General features: G+C 32.9%; 1 long non-coding RNA gene across 1 annotated transcript; it reads left to right on the top strand.

Moving 5' to 3' along the window:
- The first annotated feature begins 6 nt into the window (after positions 1-6).
- On the top strand, positions 7-6,609 carry LOC116734307 (uncharacterized). Its single transcript, XR_004342204.1, has 2 exons — positions 7-118; positions 6,194-6,609. It is a non-coding gene; the product is annotated as an uncharacterized LOC116734307 (long non-coding RNA).
- The last annotated feature ends 242 nt before the right edge of the window (positions 6,610-6,851 follow it).

The following is a 6,851-nucleotide window of genomic DNA, read 5'->3' as shown; positions in this document are numbered from 1 at the left end:
CGTCTCTTACGACACCCTGACATCCTAAAAGGAGTCACGCAGACCAGATGGAGGAGCGCCACACCCACAGCAGAAGGAGGGCAAACAAGACGGCCAGGGATCCCTTGTTAAACATTTGGTATGTAAATGCAATGCCAACTCCTGCTGGCTGGGTGTGCAATGGCCCGATGAAAAGTTTTACAATTAATTAATTACATCTTGTGTTCTGCATTGAACTGAATATTTAACTTTCACTTCACTTCAGCATTAAAGGAACACTAACATTTAATGAGGTTTTACACGAAAAAGTCAAGAAAAGTAGAAAAATAATTCAAATAAAGCTGTAAATAATCATAATTATTGTGATTTTAAATGCCAAGCAAAACAAAAATAAACATCTTAAACAGTAACAAGATACATAGTGTAAATACACAATATATAAGTAAATTTCTTAAATGATCTTGTATTACACTCGTCTTGTACTGATTAAAACATATATAAAATAGTTACAAATAACACAAAATTAAAATAAATGCATTTAAAAAACATTTTCTAAAACTGATTTAATGTAAAAATGTTACACAAATAATTACAAAAATAACTAGAAAATTTCGGAAGAAATTTAGCCGGGGCCTGCCAAGGCGTGCCCGTCGGTTTGGGCCCGGCGTTGTCATGCTACAAATTAGCATCGATGCTAAAGAACGCTGCAACGTAATCAATAGCATGTGGAGAATCACAAGAACGTTAAGTAAGGTGGACGTGCACCATTCAGTATGATTTAAAATTTTGTCAAAGCTTTTATTTTGGAAGTTTTGTTAAACTTCATTTCAAAGGGCCAAACTAATCCCATGCGTAATAGTGATGGGGTTAAAATAGTTATATAATGCTGAAAACACAAGTAGTTGATGTAAAAATATTCAAGGCTTTTATTTTGAAATGTTTGTTAAGCTTCATTTCAAAGCGCCAAACTAATCCTATGTTTATCAGTGCTTTGGATAATAAATTCACATAATGCCCAAAAGAGCAAATACCTGATGTAAAATTGTCAAGGCTTTTAATTTGAAATTTTCAGTATGCCTCATTTCAAAAGGCCAAACTAATACCATGTGTAACAGTGCTTTGGATGAAAAAGTCAAATAAAGCCAAAAAGAGCAATTACATGATGTAAAAATATTCAAGGCTTTTATTTTGAAATTTTTGTTAAGCTTCATTTCAAAGGGCCAAACTAATACCATGTGTAACAGTCATTGGATGAGAAAGTCAAATAAAGCCAAAAAGAGCAATTACGTCATGTAAAAATATTCAAGGCTTTTATTTTGAAATTTTCAGTATGCTTCATTTTAATGTTCCGAACTAATACCATGTGTAACAGTGCTTTGGATGAAAAAGTCAAATAAAGCCAAAAAGAGCAATTACGTCATGTAAAAATATTAAAGGCTTTTATTTTGGAATTTTTGTTAAACTTCATTTCAAAGGGCCAACCTAATCCCATGAATAACAGTCATTGGATAAAATCAGTTATATAGTGCTCAAAACAGCAATAATCTCATGTAAAAATTCTCAAGGCTTTTATTTTGAAATTTTCAGTATGCTTCATTTCAAAGGGCCAAACTAATACCATGTGTAACAGTGCTTTGGATGAAAAAGTCAAATAAAGCCAAAAAGAGCAATTACATGATGTAAAAATATTCAAGGCTTTTATTTTGGAATTTTTGTTAAACTTCATTTCAAAGCACCAAACTAATACCATGTGTAACAGTGCTTTGGATGAAAAAGTCAAATAAAGCCAAAAAGAGCAATTACGTCATATAAAAATATTCAAGGCTTTTATTTTGGAATTTTTGTTAAACTTCATTTCAAAGGGCCAACCTAATCCCATGAATAACAGTCATTGGATAAAATCAGTTATATAATGCTGAAAACGCAAGTAGTTGATGTAAAAATATTCAAGGCTTTTATTTTGAAATTTTTGTTAAGCTTCATTTCAAAGGGCCAACCTAATCCCATGAATAACAGTCATTGGATAAAATCAGTTATATAATGCTCAAAACAGCAATAATCTCATGTAAAAATTCTCAAGGCTTTTATTTTGGAATTTTTGTTAAGCTTCATTTCAAAGGGCCAAACTAATACCATGTATAACAGTCATTGGGTTAAATCAGTTATATAATGCTCAACAGAGCAAATATCTGATTTAAAAATATTCAAGGCTTTTATTTTGAAATTATTATTATGCTTAATTTTAAAGTTCCAAACTAATCCCATGTGTAACAGTGCTTTGGATGAAAAAGTCAAATAAAGCCAAAAAGAGCAATTACGTCATGTAAAAATATTCAAGGCTTTTATTTTGGAATTTTTGTTAAACTTCATTTCAAAGGGCCAAACTAATCCCATGAATAACAGTCATTGGATAAAATCAGTTATATAATGCTCAACAGAGCAAATATCTGATTTAAAAATATTCAAGGCTTTTATTTTGAAATTATTATTATGCTTAATTTTAAAGTTCCAAACTAATCCCATGTGTAACAGTTACTGAGTTAAATCAGTTATATACAGCCCATAGCAGCAAGTAGTTCTAAAGGCCAGTTCAGTCCTGCTCTGTTTCAACTGAGGGTTCCACTATAGATAGAACTACAGTGATGCGTATTTGTAGTCCTAATCAGCAGCCAATAGCCTCTTGAGTTCCGTTGCTATGTTAAATAAGTTTCTCACCAAGGTGTGAAGTGTTAGTGACAAAGCCTCAGAGCCTCAGAAAATCCTGTCGCATGACTTTGCTCTGAAGCACCGTGACAGAAAACCGTACGATCTAGATAAATTTCGAAAACATTTTACCGGAGCAGACATGCGTATCAATGTCAGGACCGATTTTGATACCAATCGTGCGATATTTGTGGGCGTGATGGCGATTTCAAAATTATTTTGGGGTGAAAAAGGTCTCTTGATTTCTCACTCTAATCAGCGAGAGACGCACTCTAATTTTAGGAAAAATGAGAAACTTTGGGTCGCTTAGAGGCAAATTGTGGACAAACCGTAACTGGTATCGACGAGCCGTCTTCACTTTCGAAGAGATCACAGACGTATCTACAAAATGAAATTTGAATGGCATTTCTACGTGAATTCGTGACGACACAGAAAATCCTCAAAAATAGGGTATTTCTAGGATTTTTCCCATTGACTTATAATGGGGTTTTTTTCGTAGTTTTTTGCGAATTATGTCGCCACGTTAAGCCCAAATCCCACCAAAAGTAATAGCTCCAATGGCGTGAATTTTCTGCACGTTTTGATACCTCATTTGTAGGTGTGCACGCAGCGGTATGAGCCGCATTAACGGTTACGGAAGAAAAATAAAGATTAAAGAGACGCTTCTCTCCGACAATAGTAATAGGTTCCTGCCATTGCTTTGCATGGCAGGCCCCAATAATAAAGAAACTTTTCTTGGGAGAATAGCAATAGGTTCCTGCCATTGCTTTGCATGGCAGGCCCCAATTGGAAACTTGTTAAACATTTGGTATGTAAATGCAATTCCAACTGCAGCTGGTTGGGTGTGCAATGGCCCAATTAAAAGTTCTAAAATTAATTAATTACATTTTACATTATGAATTAAACTGAATATCTAACTTTCACTTTACTTTTTTATTCAGCTTCAAAACAAAGTATGAAAAATACTAACATTTAGAAATGTTTTGAACAAAAAATGTCAAGAAAAGACAAATAAATCAAATAAAGCTAAAAAATAATCAAAATTATTATTTTTAAATGCCAAACAAAACAAGAACCATCTTAAACAGTAACGAGATAAATACACAATATACATAGAATTATTTTTCTTAAATGATCTTGTATTAAAATGGATACAAATGAAACCAAATTAAAACAAATACATTTTTAAAAAATTCTAAAAAAAAAAAATGTTGCCTTAATATAAAAATGATTCACAAATAATGACAAAAAATAATTGGAAATTAATTATTTTTAAATCCTCAGAAATTAAAATTTTTTAAAAGTGCTAAAATGTTACACAGGGAGTCAAAGGATTCCCACTTTCTACTCAACTGAAAGAATCTTTAATAAACTGTTTTATTAATATAAAAACATCAAAATGAAAATGTAAACTTCTGTTTTCTTATCTAGCTTTTGTTTGAATTATTCTTCCTTTTCAGGCTCCACCTTTGTTTGCCAGCAGGTTAGAGACAGAAGAGTGATAACAGAGAGGATTTTAATGTTTACATTTCTCTACAAGGGAGCAGCTTTAATGAGCTGCACTTTAGATTACTAATACTAATGGATCTAAACTTTGATGTTTATGTAAATTCATGCAATAAGAATGCATAAATATGATCCTCCATTTTATCCAGCATAAGAAAAGTAGTGATGTACTGCAGCATAACAGCTTTATATGATAACTTAGTGCTGTAGGTTAATATAAGATGTCCACTCTTTTCTTTATTTTGCAACAATCAGTTTAATTTACCACAATTGCATTCAAATTATCAGATTCAAAAGACAATATAAAGGTAATAGAACACATTTTTATTGAAATTTTTTTAAATGAACATTATCTTCTGTAAAACTAACTTCAGATTTGGATTTGGAGAAAATTAACCTGCATAATGTATTTTTTTTAGCTTTAAATGTGTATAAAACATGAATATCAGATCTTCATCTGATCATTTCGATCTTGAATCTGCACCAGTTGCCGTAATATAAGTCCTAAAAGAATGATAACCTGTCATGTTTCTGCGAAAAGTCAATTTTATTTAGCCATTTTTTCAATGTAATATATATTTGCTTTTTTTATTTCAATAAAAATATAAATATTGTCTTCTGAAAGTTGGTGGTAAGAAAAATAAACAAAATGTTGGATAAAAAAGGAAAGAAAGCCAGGGTTTCTATTATAAGCCTGGCGGGCCACCAGGCTTAGCATTGCTTATTTAATTTTTAAAAAAACGTTTGCATTTTTAAGACTTCATAGTTGGTGTCAAGGTATTAATCTTCCAATTTTTCAGTAACACATAATTACCAAGTGACATTTTCACATTTCCCGTCAACTTTAAACATTTTTTTAACTCAAAAACACAACAGGCCACTGGATGAATGACTGCCGAGCGTCCCAACCACCGGGCTTAGCAGGTTTTCTGGGGGAAACCTTGAAAGCTGTTTAAATGGTGTTCATAATTTAAATCCAATATCTTGTTTCGAAATCTGTTTTTGTGGAACTTAGAGATTGGTTCACAAACAGAAGTCGGATTCATTCGGTCTGTAAATAAGATCCATCCTCATTGGGCAACAGGCCTGCGGCCCACTGAGGAATCTGCTCAGTTTTTCCTCTGGGGGTCAAATGAGGTTATGAGCAAACACAAACAGCATCGTATGATATGAACTGTAGACCTATATAATTTAATTTTCTTTTTCATTCTGACAATACATCATAAATCAGTGCAGTACAAATCCTACTTAATGTATTCGGCTCATGTTTCTACATTTTTAGCGCATCAGGAGCTTCATGTCAGAAAATATCAACATGTTTTTATACATATACAGCTCTGGAAAAAATTAAGAGACCACTTAAATTGATCAGTTTCTTTGATTTTACTCCTTATAGGTCTATGTTTGAGTAAAATGAACATTGTTCTTTTATTCTATGAACTACTGACAACATGTCTCTGAAATTATAAGCAAAGATTTAGTATTTATTTGCCGGAAATGAGAAATGGTCAAAAAAGACGCATTACTTTCAGACCTCAAATACTGAGAAAAGTTCATATTCATTTAGAAACAACAATACTAATGTTTTAACTCAGGAAGAGTTCAGAAATCAACATTTGGTGGAAAAACCTGGATGTTTTCAACGAGGTTCAGTGCAGTGGGCTTGTAATTTTTCCAGAGCTGCATATGTATTTGTCTTTTTTCCCAGTTAATAAGACAGTGAAAAATAAGATAATTTTGTGGTGTAAATATGTAATGTAAAGGAATATTTTTCATCAAATCCTGAGACTAATGCAACAAAGAGGTTTGTTTGTTGGCTCAATAGATGTAGGGTGAATGTAGAAGGCATTTTGGTTCAAGATATTTAAGAATTTTTGCATTTCCTACAAGATGTCCACATTTTGAACCTGCAACTTATGTAAATATTTTCTCCTTCCTAATAAAGCATTGTAAGAACACTATATATATTTTTTGAAGTGATAAGTTTTATTTGACTCACCGTCAGGTGGGAAAATTCATCATCAGGAGCAGTGATGCGCAGGAAGTCGACGTGTTTCGGTCGTGATGGGTGAAAGAGAGACCTGCAGCGGGACAGAGACTCCTCCACTTCCTGCTGCCAGATCTCCTCCTGCCTCTGCAGGGCTTCGTCTGCAGACAACAAGATGCAAATACGTGTCATTAATTCAGAGATTTTTCATTAGCTATTTTATTTTTCAGGGGGAAAAGGCACAAATATTGCACAATATTGTTTTGAAACTCCAAACTCTGATGACATTGCTTTCTTGGTCTGTACCAAACCCCAGAATTTTAGGTTAATCAATGTTGATTTTAGGATTGTAAATTGCAATCAGCTGTGTTTCCATTTACCATATAAGTGTGCAATTTGAAATTTTCAAAATAAAATTGCTTAATGAAAACACACCAATTTCAAAGAAAGTCTCATTTTTTAAAATATAGTTTTGGTCCTAGGATGAGGTGTGTGTTTTGGCCATATGGAAAAGAGTTTATTTCGCAAAACTGCAATAAAATGACTTTCTTTTTTGCGTCACGTGATCAGCAACCGGATGTGGCCTCCACGAAGAAGAAGACGACAGGAAGTGGCAGGAGTATATTGGCGCGGCATGTTTTTAATGATTTATTGCGTGAAGAAAGTTATTCATGTG

This window comes from Xiphophorus hellerii, chromosome 15, assembly GCF_003331165.1.
Source record: "Xiphophorus hellerii strain 12219 chromosome 15, Xiphophorus_hellerii-4.1, whole genome shotgun sequence".
In the NCBI taxonomy this organism is placed as follows: domain Eukaryota; kingdom Metazoa; phylum Chordata; class Actinopteri; order Cyprinodontiformes; family Poeciliidae; genus Xiphophorus; species Xiphophorus hellerii.
This window is presented reverse-complemented; position numbering and strand designations above follow the sequence as displayed.